The following is a 15,059-nucleotide window of genomic DNA, read 5'->3' as shown; positions in this document are numbered from 1 at the left end:
CAAGGGAAACACTACTATGCCAAAAAAATTGATGACGTAAAAATCCTAAAAAAAATTGGTGAGAATTCCTCCCCCCGCCCCGCCTACGCACAGCCACACACACAGGGTCGGGTTTTGGAGGGTGGGTGCTCTGCCAGCCACCCTTTGCAGAGGTGACCCGCAGGCAGGGCTGCCCACAGGCTTTAGGAAAGTCCTCGCTGAGGCACCCCAAGGAAGAAGCTGCCTCGGAGCCAGAAGTGCTTCAAAGCCTTTCCCAGGGCTAACAGATTCTCCCTTTTGTAACGGGCAGTCTAGGTGCTTAATGAATTATGGCTCAGACCTGTGTTTCCAGATGTAGGGATGCTTTTCATGAGATATTTCAATTTCTGGGAAATAGCAGGGTGGGATTTTTTTCAACAGAAAACTATTCTGTCTGATGAGGTCTGACCAGCCTGTTTGCTGTCTCATTTCTATAGACGGCAGTTTAACACTGGTAATTTTTTTAATTCTCAGAAGTTAATGTAAAGAAAAAATTAAAAAATATAAAATCAAGCTTCCACTTAAAAAAAAAAAAAAAAAGAAATTGCATGGCTGAAAACAACATGGTCAGTTGTGTAAAAAATGTGAGAAAGTTTCTGACAGTAAGTGCCCTAGAAGTCTACGTATCATGGCATGGCAAGAGGCTCTCACTGCAGCCACTGTGGCTCCAGTATGGCAATACAGAGCTCCTGCAGCGTCACCAGTTTATGTGCATAGCAAAACCTGGGCAGGAGACACACAATTGTTTGCTGCCTCACCGTTGTGTTTGGCCTGGACTGGCAGTCTAGTTCAGAGTAACCTGGATGTTACTGTACTGACTGGTAGGTCCAGAGGTACAAATTGCAGCAAAAGCTACTCAGTCTGGAGAGGTAAAAAGCTATTTCTAGCCCAAACCTCTTTTCCTGTGATGGGCCATGAACACCTGCTCAGCAAGTGAACTCCTGCAGAGTTCACTGATGTCTCCAGGCTTTGGATCACATTTATGCAGCTGATAAGCAGAAATTTGATCTCTAGATACTTGGCTGTTCAAACTACACAGATACTGCAAGGTGAGATGCCATAGTTTCAATTACTTTTCTTAAATTGCACGTGTGTAAGAGGGAGCAAATAAAATAGACAGAACTGGTGTTATTCAGAAGACACCCCGAGAACCAGCAAGCTAGAGAAAGATTAAATGTGACAGGGACTCCCTGGAGGGCTTTGCAGGAGTTAGGGAGAAGAGGACTTTTTTTTTAACCCCAGCACATCTGAAACTGAGAATCTGAGGTAACAAAGGAATAGTGTTTGATTAATAAAAGATAATTTTATTCTTAATTCATCTGAGAAAGGAACTGGAGAACTATTTAAAGCACAGTGGAACATTATACAAATAATACTTCCTTGGATAACAAAGGGAAAGTAAGGCATGTCTAATGTGAGAGAGGAAATTGCTAGAGAAGTTCAGATATTACTGTAGCCTTTTGTTGACTTTTTTAATAGTGACTACAATTGTAGAACGGGTCTATGTGCTATGAATAGATGCTATAAATAAAATTCAGGTACCCTGCTAGTCAATTTTTCTTACCAATAAATACACACCCCGGAAAACATTCATCTGTGTGGCAAGTAGTATTTAATCCATGTACTTTGTACAGCTGATGGAATTACAATAGGGATTCATTACAGGTTCACTTGTATGTGCATTTGGTATCCCTGACTGTCGTTAGGGACCTGACGTTAGCAGTCTAACAGTGGGTCAGCCAGAGGAAGGATGAAGCCAAAGCCCAGCTGGAAAAGAGGTGCGTTGGCACAGAGGTCGTAGGAATCTGTGATGTGAACCCCACAGCTGGACAGCTGCCTATGCCACAGAGCTCTCTCTCAGCTTGGCAAAGTGGATATGGAGCAGAATGTCATGGGTTTGGGTCTTTCAAAAATGAAACAGGGGAAGCAGATGGTGTTTAACATCAGAAAAAATACTTAGTGGCTTTTAGTGATGTATTTACCTAATATTTACATGTTAATGCCACGTAAGACTGACTTCAGATGTCATCAGCAACCTTTGGTTCAGCTGATAGTCTAAGTAATGTTTCTGCTTAGCTGTTATTGCGCTCAAAGACCTTCATTCTTCCAGGAAACAACAGGGCAGTTTCGTGTTGCATGGTTCCCAAATGGAAGAGGAAACACACCGATCTTTCTTAACATGACTTGACTGTGGATTTATTTCATTGTGTTGGATTTGACCTAAGTAACTTTGGTTGCTTTGGAGCTGAGTTACTGCTTAATCTGAGCTGAAATCTAAGAAACCAGAGGTGTGAGATGAGGATTGAAAAAACATCATTTCAGAGAAGGAGTCTGATTAAAACTAACCCCCTGCCCTTGTTTAGCAGAGTCAGGTCTGGAGAACTGCCCTTCTTATATAAGCTTTACCAGGAGGCAAGATGGAGCAGTTGCTGAATGTCGCTCCTTGGAAAACCACATAAGTATTTCAAACAGAATTTCTAATAGTTGATACCTTAAGGTAATGAAAAGACTTCTTAAGATCTTTTTTTTTTTTTTTTTTTTTGTATTTTTTTCTTTTCCTAAGGTCCTTCCTTTTCTATGATAGTTTGTTAAAAATATACAGAGAGGTCCTCAGAATAAATCTGCATAGGTCAGCTGACTTCGGTGGGTTCCTGACAATTGAAGTGAATTGAATTTCTAGCCTTGTAATTTAGAGAATGAGAAGAGCCATGTCAGGTCTGGTCTAGGCCATTAGCCACTCTCCAGTAGTGACCAACAGTGTATACCTGGGCAAAAATATAAGAATAAGACTTTGCAACTGAGACAGAGATTATACCTTCTAAGTCCTCGATGGATCTTTTTTCTTCTATCAGTTTGGCTGCTGACCTTTTTACTTCAAATATATTTCTGGCTCATAGCCATGAATTTGACTAGATGTTTAACGAACTAGTTTAACTAAACCAACTGTTTAACTAGATGATGGAAATGTATTTCCTGATTGTTTTGAACCTGTTACCTAATCAGTCCATTTGTTGTCCCCTAGTTCTTCTATTTTGAGAAACAATGAACAACTTTATTAACTTCTTCATTTATGATTGCACAGACCTGTGTCATATGAACTTCGGTTATCTCTTTTCCACCTCCAGGCTTGCTTGTTTTTTTTCCTTGACAAAGAGGTTATTGAATGAGTTTGCTCGTCCTTCTCTCTGACTTGAGTTCTTTTATTTCCTGTTTCAAGACAAGAACAGATCTAAATAAATACTACCCAGAGACCCCTTACTTCCTTTGAAGACTGCAGTGATTTTTTAATAGTGCTGTGTAAAAATGACATATGTGAAATACAATAAAATTGGTTGGAGACTTCCAACACTGAAGACTAAGTAAATATGATTTTATTCTGTATACTAAATCTGCTGATGAAGAAGCTAAGTTCTCATCAGCAGCAGTTACAGTAACTAGCTTGCCTGCTTTTCTCATGCTGGGGATAATTCTGCCTTGGAGATGTTACTCGTTGATTTTTTTTCCATGACAGATTTTTAAGCTGATACTTCCTTACATGACAAGAGTGAAAATAGACCTAACATCAGTTACACTTGATGGAAACCCCCTAACATCAGTAGAACCGGTACATACCCCAAGTCCTTTATCTTACCTCTCAGACAGTAGTTTGGCAGCCCTATATATGATAATGTAAGAATAATTGCTTATTACATTTCTGCTGTAACATACAAGCGTTGTGTAATTCAGCATTAATGTCTGACAACCCAGCTGTCATCTTTCCAAAAATACTTGCTGTCTAACTACTGTAGCTGCTACTGCTTCTACTTCAAACCAAAGGAAGAGATTCAGCTCCGGGGCATTTTGACAGTGTGTTATCTTTTGAAAAGACAGATGTTTGTGCTGGAACTGTCTGGTGGTTTTAAGGCTTATGCACATGTTTCAATAAATAAGTGCTAAATTACTTGCCAGGTCCTGAGTTAAGGTTCAGACTAGGACATCTTCTAGAGAAACATGTCAGTGACACACAAAACTAAGCGCAGCATGTTCACAAAAAAAGTTTCAAATCACCTTTTAAACAACATGGACAGCCAAGAAGCTCTGGCTTTAGGGCTTGTGTATGTGAAAGGACACTGAGAACGTATGAAATAGATGGAGTTGCCATTCTCTGCCCTTCTCTGTTTCATCTCCCAAGAGAAATACTTCAGAGGGAGGGCAAATAATTCCTCACCTTATAAGGGATTTTATTATTTGAAGTGGTATGATAGTCCTTTTTGACCCAACTTTGATTTGTAAGCTGATGATGAAATTAATTTGGCCTTTGGTATAACCACAATTAACTTCTCTGGAAGGGAGGTGATACGATGCCTTGCAGAAAAAAGTCTCTTTGCAAGGAGCAGCACAGGGCCTTATGTGTTGTTTGAGGCTTCAATAGACTTACGTCAGGCTGAAGTGGGTTGTCTGCCTCCGGCGGGTCCTCTGCACAGGGTGGAATTTCACCTTGGAGGATAAATTATGGAAATTCTTTTGCATCAGAATGACTGATTATTATCTGATGGGGGAGTTTAATTCCTCTTTCAGATTCCAGATAATGGACCAAACAAAGAACTGGCGGATGACACTGATTGAACAGTGTTTAATATTCTTTGTTTAGAAAGTCTGGTTAACCTGTCACTGCTAAATGAATATGTGTTGTGCTGTGTGTACTTTAGACTCTGTCTTGTATTAATAAATGGAAGTAGGATAAACTACTTGAGCTTTAAAACTACTTACAAGGGTATATGTGAAACACTCCCCTCCCTCTTTTAATCTAGTAATTACTTATTGAATGAAAGGGTGGGGAGAAAGAAAGAGAAAAGAAAAGCAAAATAATGATCTCCTTTTTTTTAGTATTCTGAAAGTCAGTCTTCTGCCATTAAATTACCAGAACACCAATCTGAGGACTCTAATTCTGGGAAACTTGGTCAGTAGGACCATTTTAAGTAATTCTGGGATTGCAGAAAAACATAGCACAAATAATTCAGAAAATTAATATGAGATGTGGGGAGGCAGTTGAATAAAAGAAAAGTACAATGCCATTTATATAACTAAATAAATGTATACATATATATATGTGTGTGCATATATATACAAAAACCTTATGAAACCTCAAATTTGCAAGCTGTTCTGTACAAAGATTTTATATCTATGTAATGTAGTTCTCGGGACAAAAAAAGGCCACTTTACGTGGAACAGCTTTCCAAGTTAGAACCTAACAGTATTTCTCCTTATTCCAACTGGTCCATCCTGTTCACTTAACCACATGCTTCATTTTAAGTTTGGACAATATGAAAATAAAATTAATGATAAAAGCTTGGTTGTCTGGTGCTGGAGCCCTGATGCAGTCCAATCCTGTCTGCCTTGTTAGGAGCTGGAGAGGATCATGGGCATTCGCGGCTGCTCATTGATTCCAGATACCGGAAGAAAATTTTCCTGGAACAATTTTGATTTTGTTTGCCAAAATAAGAATTTTCCATATGAAAATTCCATTTCTACTTCCCCTTGTCTTCTTTGAATTACATTCCTCCCACCGTACCTCCTTCCTGCCCCAGCTGGGAAACCTGAAGCAAAGACTCCTTACCTGCTGGTTTGGAGGCTCTTGCAAATACCACCTTCTGTGCACATGCCAAGGGCTACACACTTCTTACATGCTGCTTTAGTTTTTTTCATAATTGTTTGTGGCACATATTCGCAAGCAAGCAAGGCAGCAGCAGCAGATAGCAGGGAAGCAGAGCAGCTATTAGTAGATCAAGTTTTTACTTCCACGCTTTCCTCTGACCAGCTATTCAAAGCAGTATGAAAAGCTGTAAGTATTCCCTGGGGAGGAAAAAAAGAAAGAGGAAAAAATTGAAGCATTGCAACATTAAAACACTTTGACTTCTTTGTTTGTTTAAAAATAAAATCATTTAAAAATGCCCTGTATATTTTTTTCAAAGCTCATACTGGTTTAAAGTAAAGGAAAAAAAGAAATAAAGTATATTTGTTTCATTTGGATTAGATGGGCACATTTGAAGCAGTTCTTACTAGTTTCCCCACTTACTGTGCATGGGCTTGCTTGCAAAATTCTCCCTAAATGTGTGAAGCAGATTGCTTTTGAATGAGCCTGAACTGGAGGATGCACACTGAGATCACACAACGCACTGCACTCACTAAGGGCTCAACATGATCAGACCAGAGCTAATGCAGAGTAATCCCCAAACATGCAGGATACAGACCTCAGCACGCGCTGGTTTGCTCTGTAGATTCACTCCTATTGCAATCCAATCCCTGGCGATGGAGAGGAGCCAGGTCTCACCTGTACTGTTCCATGGGCAGGGATTACCTCCAGTTAGGTGTTTCCAGAGACCGAGCACCTCAGTGGAAGCCGGGGAGGTACAGCTGCATTTGTTTGCCTCTAAAATTTGAACAATAGCGACATTTTGAGAGAACGATGGCTTTTGAATTTCTTTAGGGCAATCTAGTAAAGTAGCTACGTGACAGAGAATTTGCCAACAGCTGGAGATACTTGAAAATTCACCCTCTTACTTTTGTTAAGAAAGAGTTGGCCTGTAGCCCCTGCAGTATGGCAGAGATTTGAGATAATCTTGAAGAAGATATGCGCTTGCTTTGCCCATATGTTCTAATTTCAGAATAAATTGCAGCAGGTAATGTGCTCTCCAGCTCCACTCCTCCCTTTTTTCATGAGGATTTGACTTTCTTACTGGGTATCTAATGGTACACTGAAGAAGGATGTACATGTAGCAGGTGGCTTGTCCCAGGCAAAAGCTATATGCAGGTTATGCAGATGCAGGGTCGCTGTAAAAATAACAAGCTCAAGAAGAATCAAGCACACTGCATACGCGATTCAGACTCCTTCGCTTGCCCTCCACTGCAGCGCAGAGGATACACAGACTTTCACTGCTCGTGAGGGAATTTCAGCTGAGCCAAGCGATCTCAGAGACAGCCTCTGTAACTTCTCTGCAGGCGGCTTGCTGTGCGGGCTGTGCGTGTGAGCTGCTTTCCATCGCCTTCTCCAGGGAGCCCTACAGCTTCTTCAGGGAGGATGAGTGACAGTGCCCCAACAGTAATTCTTAATTATTTTCCAACTCTGACAATTAATAACTAATAAGTCCTATCTAATCAGATGGGATTTCAAGTCCATGGTCTAAACTCAATTTACGGTACTTTCATAACAGTAATTTTTTTCCTTTTCCTTTCCCTGAAGGCACCCTCTTCCCTGAATTCTGGGAGGTGAAGATTAAGCTGACAGATGGTATCAGCAGAAGAATGATTATGAGTTTTAAAAACCTTGATATTTTGGCTTAGTACACCATTTTTCATGCAAATACTGACATGGATATTAGCATCCAATTAAGAAAGTATAAAACTATGCCATTCTGTTACAGTTTACGTTACAATCATTTAATGTTTCATTAAAAGTACTAAGAAAGGCAGCTCTGAAAGGGATAAAAATCAATGATGTATACATTACTTCTGCTGCTTTGCTGTTCTGGTACTATGTGGCAGTGAAAATGGCCTGTGTATGTCTTTAAATTATTCTGTTAAGCTGACTGAGTTGCTGCTCCCGTTTTGGAGTCCTATCCTAACCAAAAGGATCAACTTACATCATGACACACTACATGGTGTTAAGGTAGTGTTAGTAAGGTAGTTAAGTGCTGACTTTTCTGGAATTTCCCTCTATGTGTCTTCATAGAGTACTTCAATGTGGTTAAGGTTGAAAGGCTCGTGATGAACCTGGGCTGATTTATTTCTACAGGTTAGGTTATGTCTAAACGTACACCACTTGTTAGTTGAACAAGGACTGTCAATGATATGTGCTAGCCAGTGATTTAAACACCAAAACCAACTGATGATCTACATGAAAATGTTTTTAAATGTCCTTTCTTAATTCTAGTACATCAGAGTAAGAAAATAAGGAGATAAAGTCCACTCGGAGGAACAGTGATGGGTAGGTAGAAAGAAAATCCAAGCCGATCAGACATTTGCTTGTGGTCATGGTGGTGGCTCTTGATGGCATTTCTTGGTGGCACGCTTTTCTTCACTTTTCTGAGATGTTTGTGGTATCTGTGGAGGGGGAAATAACTTTTAAGTTAAAGAATTAGTACTTAAAAACTTAAAGTCTTATTTTTTGGCCAAAGAAAAGAGGCCACTGTGACTTCATGCTACCCTTCCTCTGCAAAAAAGAGATTTCCCCATCTTTGGTAGTATAGAGGCTCTTGTGATGCATAGTAGTAGCTAAGGAGAAGGAGAGATTGTGAAACATCTGCGAAACTGCAACCCAGGCAGGGAATTCATAGACGAGAACAAAAGCATTAATCACACTAACGTAGACATATAGATAACACTATTGCAACATTTCTAAATTACTTTTGTTGTCAACGTTTTCAGAAAAGGCAAGATTAGCAAATATCAAGGTTTGGTTTTTGTTTGTTTTGTTTTCCCTGGGAAAACCCATTTTCTCAGCACTTCCATTGAAAATTGCACTCTCTGGTATGAGAAGTAATGCTCTGACTTATTTTAGTATCACTACATTCACATTGCTTTTTAAAAATAGGGAATAAATGGAAGGAAATTTCCCAATCTCACGCTGATGTGAAGTCAAATATGAAATAACCTATGTTTATTGTAATAACTTCAAAATCTTTCATTTTATTTGAGTATTTCTCCCTGTAAACAGCATTACGTAGTTAGCTTAAAATTAAAATCAAATTAATGCTTTTGTTGTCCCACAAACGGGGTTCATTTACCTGGTGTGCAAGCCAATAACACACAGAGTCAAGGTATTTTCAAACCAATTTCATTGATGTGCATGAATGGGTGCCTGTCCTAAGACAGCACACCCTTGTCTCAAAAATCCTCATAATTATACATTTAACTAATACATATTCATGTTTATTTTCGTTAATGATTGGTTCCTTCTTCTCTGCCCCTCATGTAAATTAGTGCCCAGACTCTGTCTTCTCCCTTCATTGTCTTCTTTTGAGAAGGTGGTCAATGAGTTGGTGGTCGTGATCTTTCCCTCTAGGAATTACCTTTTACCTACTTCTTCCCTAATATTGGCAGTTCCAAGTGGTTTTTCAAGGTTTATTGACCAGACCACAATCCATTACCTTTTCTGACATAAACATAAACCCCCATTGTCTAGTAATTAGTTCCTAAACCCTAAATCATGTCTAGTTATCGTTTCCATTTTTTAAATATTAACCGATGGGGGCTGTACACAGGACTTTAGCAGCTCCCTGGTTATTTCAATCATATTATTAATTGATAACACTTTGGAATGCCCTTAAAAAGTTTTCTAATGGAATGACTTGATAATTTTGAAATATTTTGTGAAGTCTTTTTGAGTCAAAAAACTTCAAGATGCTCTTTTTCATAAATGTCAGGTTTTTAATATGCTAGATTTTGTTATTTTACCCAAGAAAGGTGTAACTCAAAAGGTCTTACCAACTATAGCTATATTAATTTACCTCTTTCTCATAAACAGGCAAAAGGTGTGAATGTCCTCCTTCTCATCACATCTATTGTCAGTGAATAAAACATAATAAGGAAAATTATTCGAATCGCATGAAATGCTGTTTTCATGAAAACTTTTAAAAGTTTGGACATGCAGACACATTATTTAGCAAATTAGTTAAGTGTTACATGACAGATAAGTCAGGAGCAAGCTAGTACATGCTGTTAAACTCAGACAATAAACTAATGCAACTTAACCTTCTCATCACAGACTGCACTGACTCGTATTAGTTTACATGTTCCTCAGCTTAAAAGGAAGCACTTGGACAAGTGTCAGGGGCTGACTTACCACACTGTAACTTGATGAGCTCAACGACCGTGCAATTTCTAGGCTAAGAAATGTGACACCTCTCCTTCTTGCTTTCTTTTTTTTTCCTTTCTATGAAAAGTGGACATCGATCCTGACTCCCTGTCTCCTGCAGCTTCTGACATACTGCAGAGCAACTGTTGGATATAGAAAGGATGACTAACCTGTACGGATCAGTCTGTAAAAATGGTAGTGGAGGTTAAGAGTGGTGAAAAAGAAACAGCACTGCCATCCAAACAATGTTGCACCGTAAATAGCAATAGCTGGGCTGCAAGTATTGCTTGCAGGTTGCCTTCTTTATTCAGAGGTATCAAAACCTCCAGTGGGCAAATCATCACCTCTCTAATCCTATTAGTAGTAATGGACAAATGCCAAGCCATTTTCCACAAATCTTCATTAGCTCTCTTTAAATTCATATAGCATCCAAGATTAGAGTGCAACCTTAGTCAAAGAACAACGACTGGCTGTGAGTTGACCAAAAAAAAATTCAACCCTGTGTTAGAGAGGCATTGCCAATTCCAGTTCTAAAGCACAGGGACAACAGAATATCAGAGTTAAGTTTTTTATTTGAAGATGTTGAAGCTTATTTATTTTGTTTTCTTTTATTTGCACATGGGTTGGTAGCAAGATTGTACTTTGAGTCCATGCCATGAACGCAAACCTCACAGTAACTCCTAGTAGCCATTACCTTTGTCTCTGATATCGAAAGCTACTTGTAAATGTTTTAAGATTTGAAACACTGGTATTTGCAACCAGTAGCTTGGCTGATTTTGCAAACTCATCTTGTAAAATTTTCAGAGATTGAAGTACATTTTTATGGTTGGTATAGAGGGTAGGAAAAAGTGCAATTCCATGCAAAGGCTAGAAGCTAATGTTAGACAAATTCAAATTCAAAGGAGTATATTACAGATAGGTAGCCAGCAGGACAATTTACCTAGGGAAGCAATGGATACTAACACACCTAAAATCCCTACAGGGATTACTCATTTCATTCGAAGAGCAAATAAAAATTTTAAGTCTTTTCTTCCAAAAAGTCAAAATACTATCACCTCAAAAAGAATAAAAAATCAGAACATTTTTTCTTAAGTGAAATATTTTGACATCTTTTTGCAACATTACTTCAGGCTTTTTACCAGGTCCCATGACGTGCAGTGCTCACATTGTTCCAGGAGGAACCATGTGGGAACATACTGTGGACAATGTAAAAAAAAAAAAAAAAAAAAAAAAGGCAGTTGCCTACTCTGTAGAAAATAAAGAATTTGGGGATTCATCTACAACGTTTAGGGCCCTCTGTGGTTTTTATCCTTCAAACATTAAGTCAGCAGTCTTACAATATCACTTAGTCTTAAGTGACCTGCTCTTTTCTGGAGGGATTCAGCCATACAAGATACAGACGGGGGCTATTCGTCAGTTTGGAGATAAGGATGTAAGTGAATACTCTGCTGGATCAGGCCAGTGCTGAGAGATAGAGGTGAGCAATGAATGAAAACCCCTAGTGTCTGTCCACGGATGTGCCTCCCATTTATCTCACACTGTATTCTGGCAAACAAAACTCAAGGGAGTATACATTAGAGAACAATCAGACTAATGATCTGCAGAGATTCTTACGTTAATGTTCTCTCTTTATACTAAAAGTATGCTTTTAGCTAAATGCCTTTTCAGTTCCCTTCATGGGCACCTAAATGAATAAAAGGGTGATAATGACACTTTCATTATTTTAGGAACATATTTACACCTTAATGAAAGAGCTCTTAGGGGGCACAAAAGACAGAGATGCAAGTGCTTAAACTAATAGAAAAAAATGTCTTGTGGATTATGTAAAAAATTAAAACAAACTACTCATCATGCTATCATCTTCATCTTAAAGAAAAAAAAAACCCAAATAGTAGTGAGATTTATAAAACAGCAGTCAAACTTCATTTTACCATTGTACCACACAGTCTATTTCTGTAACTTATGAGGAAGAAACCTGCAGTAAAGTTTCTTGTACAACCAGGAGCTGAGGAATTTGTTTCCTTCCATGAAATCACATTGTTTTCTTTTGTGACAAATATCATCTCCTAAAACAATGACTGACTAGTCTTCTAATACATAGAGCCATCAACAACCTTCAGACACCAATGTATTTAAAAATTGGGGGCTCTCTAATCTTAACCATTTTAAAGGCATGCATTTTTAAGGAAAAAAAATTAAATAAAGTTTCTCCTCTGTGGTACTTTATATTTACTTATGAGTTTATGGAGTGGCCAAGTTGTGGTCTCGTATTCTTTTGGACTGTTCTCAGGTCAGTAACCAGCAAGATGCAACATCTAGAGTCCAACACAGGAATACAGTAAGATTTTTCCCTTCAGATGGCCCTTCTTAATTTGACATTTGGTAATAGAAAAAAACATACAAAAAAGGAAAACTGGGGATGATATCTGAAGTTAAAATTTAAAGCAATGCAAAACACTGAAATATGCCAGCATTTGATCTAAGGAGCCTCCAGAATTAGCATAGTGAGCATATGTTCGTGTTCAAAGATAACAGACATTTTTGATAACCCTCCCCAAATTTAGTTAATCTCTGATTTACATATTTAAATGTTCTTTTTTTGAATGACTTAAATCAGGGTCGTCTTCATCATTTGTACAGAAATTTACACATAGCTTTCATTTATATAAATGTTTAACTACAAATATTGCACCTCAATTTTTACACAGTAAATCCGTATCAAATTGCTCTTTTTTTTAATCCAGTAATTTTTGTAATGTATATTTTATTTCCCTGCATATGTGTCAAAACTCTGTCTGTATAAATGATACTTGAATCTCATTCCTCCACATCTGAGTTCACTAATTGTTGGACCTCTTTTCTCTCTCCTGCATAATCTTCCCTTTTAAACTCCTCAGCAAAGTCCATCCTGGACAGGAGCGATCTAGCTGGTTTAAAGTTTTTATCAGAACTCACATATTTCCATGAATACTTGGGGAACACCATAATTCTTCTAGCACAAGCCATTTCTGTTAAACTTTTCTGACTAGCTCAAGCATTAGCTGTGACTAAAGACCATTTGGTCTGGACAGACCAATAGGGTGATCTAATAGCATAAACCCCGTGATTCCATTAAAAGCATTGGTAAATGCCTAAAAATGCCCAAACACAAAATTATCTTAAAACACTGTGGAAGCTTCTTGAAAATGCAGTTTTCTCTTTTTTTTTTTTTTTTTTTTCTTTGTTATATACGGTACTCACGGGAACCATGGTATTCATGGGAACCACATAGGAACATTCACAATTTTACCTGTAAAGAACAAGCTAACTGTGGTTAGCTGTGATGAATAACCAAGGCCTAAGTACATTTTGCTAAATTTAAGCTGTGACCATTTCTGGCTGGTTTTGGGCTGAAACACAAAGCTGTATTTCCAAGCTGGCCTTTGCTGTAGACACGTTTCCATCCAGAACTAGCCAGCCTTTCTGGCTCACTCACATCTCCAGCTGCACTACTGACTTGGAGGATAACACCAGACTGGAAGTGGGGCCTGACAGTGCTCCGTACCTCTCTAAATCCTTCTTGTAACTGATGGGAAAAGTATCTGCTCCCTTTAGATTGTTTTTCCTTTGCTAAAGTGAGCCCTGATTAGGCTCTTAAAGTCAAAATTCCACATCAAGATATCACAGATACTCTTATGAGGATGGATAGATCTCATGGTATTTGTATGCGAAAAAGCTGGACATCTAATCAGGTCCCGTTTGGAGCTGTACTTGTGTTCCACGAGTAATTATCCTCTGCAGGCCAGGGAAACTTGCCAAAGGCACTACTGTAGCTTTTTACAGCAAGTTAGGTACTTGCATTTTATATATGAATCTCTAAAGATTCTTTAGGGCAATACTGGAGAAGCAAACTGCATTAGCTGCTGTGCCAGTGGATATGCAGCTTCCACAGCTTCAAACAATGTTTTCTCTTTATTGGGAAGTTTTAAAAATCCTGCATCCTTTTTTACACTTTGGCTACACTATTAAAAGCAAACAAAATATAGCGTGCAGTGTTAGAAAGTATACATTAGCTCTGTTATCACTCATGCTCTTGGTTAACTAAATCCCTGAGGTCATTTGTCAGCATTATGAAGCACTCACAGTGAGTGCAGCCAACCATGCCATTCAATGCGCTGAACGCCGTGTATACCTGCATTCCTAGAAAGGCTTGGGGCAGTGGATGAGCTCATTATGACTGTAGGGTTAGATAAGCATTTTAAGGCTTTTTGCTGTTTTCCTGCTCAGTCCTTTGCACCGGCTGCTGGAGGCACTTCCATACTGCCAGGAGTGCAGGGATTAATTTGATTCTTTCCCACTATGAATATTAGAAAATATACCAAAGTATCCCTAAATATTGTGAAACTAACTGCACCTTCTGTACACGGAATAACTGGGTTTTCAGAAGAATAAAATGATCCCTCAATTCTTTTCCACTCGCAACAGCTACTGGTCCCCCCACTGGTAGAGCTATTGCCACTGCATTTCCTCACCTCGGAGTAAAAACTGCAGCAAAAGGTGCTTGGGAATTGGTAGGTTTCGCTGCTGTAATCTGTTCCCTCCACTCAGCCCAATCCCCTCACCCACTCCAGTCTCGGGACTTTCTTCTCTTTCACTTGCCCTTAACAGCACGTTCTCTCTTACCCACCTCGTTCCCTCCAAAACGTGGAACTCGCACGTATGGCCGTTCTCGCCCTGAGATGAGAGCAGAGGAGCCGTCCGGAGCAGAGCAGCACTGTGGACCACGCTCTCGTTGACAGTTCACCCAGGAAAAACCGCTTGAGCTGCAAGGAGAGGGAGAGGCAGAGACAAAGGCACATCAGGGCTGGAAGAGCACAAGGTCCGTACTCAGTTGCCTGGGAAGGTGCGTGTGCAGGTTCCAGATTATATGGCACAGCTACCGGAGAGGGAAATTTTTTACATCAGGGTGTACTGAACAGTGTTATATATTCATCAGCAACACAACCAATGGTTTGAGAGGAGAACGTCATTGAAACAAGAGGTTTAGATTCGAATGTTGTAAATTTTAAAAGTGGCACCAGCGCGATAGGCTCAAAGTACTGCACTGGGAATGGGTTAAAATTTAACTGGTACAGTAACGGATAGGACTTAATTGGCCTCCGATACTCTGATATAAACTCCTTCTCCCTGTACATATATCTTCTCAGTCCTTGAGAAAAGGACTAGCAAA

General features: G+C 39.2%; 1 long non-coding RNA gene across 2 annotated transcripts; it reads right to left on the bottom strand.

The window, feature by feature from the left end:
* Nucleotides 1-261: 261 nt before the first annotated feature.
* LOC115347687 lies at nucleotides 262-14,651 on the bottom strand. 2 transcript variants are annotated; one of them, XR_003925572.2, is made up of 6 exons: nucleotides 14,517-14,651; nucleotides 13,091-13,139; nucleotides 9,504-9,554; nucleotides 6,249-8,097; nucleotides 5,615-5,850; nucleotides 262-3,225 (listed from the first exon to the last, which is right to left on the bottom strand). It is a non-coding gene; the product is annotated as an uncharacterized LOC115347687 (long non-coding RNA). The 2 variants fall into 2 exon arrangements; XR_005933464.1 differs by having other exon boundaries at nucleotides 5,615-8,097.
* Between the last annotated feature and the right edge of the window lie 408 nt (nucleotides 14,652-15,059).

Source organism: Aquila chrysaetos, chromosome 10 (assembly GCF_900496995.4).
Source record: "Aquila chrysaetos chrysaetos chromosome 10, bAquChr1.4, whole genome shotgun sequence".
Taxonomy (NCBI): domain Eukaryota; kingdom Metazoa; phylum Chordata; class Aves; order Accipitriformes; family Accipitridae; genus Aquila; species Aquila chrysaetos.
The sequence above is the reverse complement of the archived record's forward strand: the minus strand, read 5'-3'. Positions and strand labels throughout refer to the sequence as shown.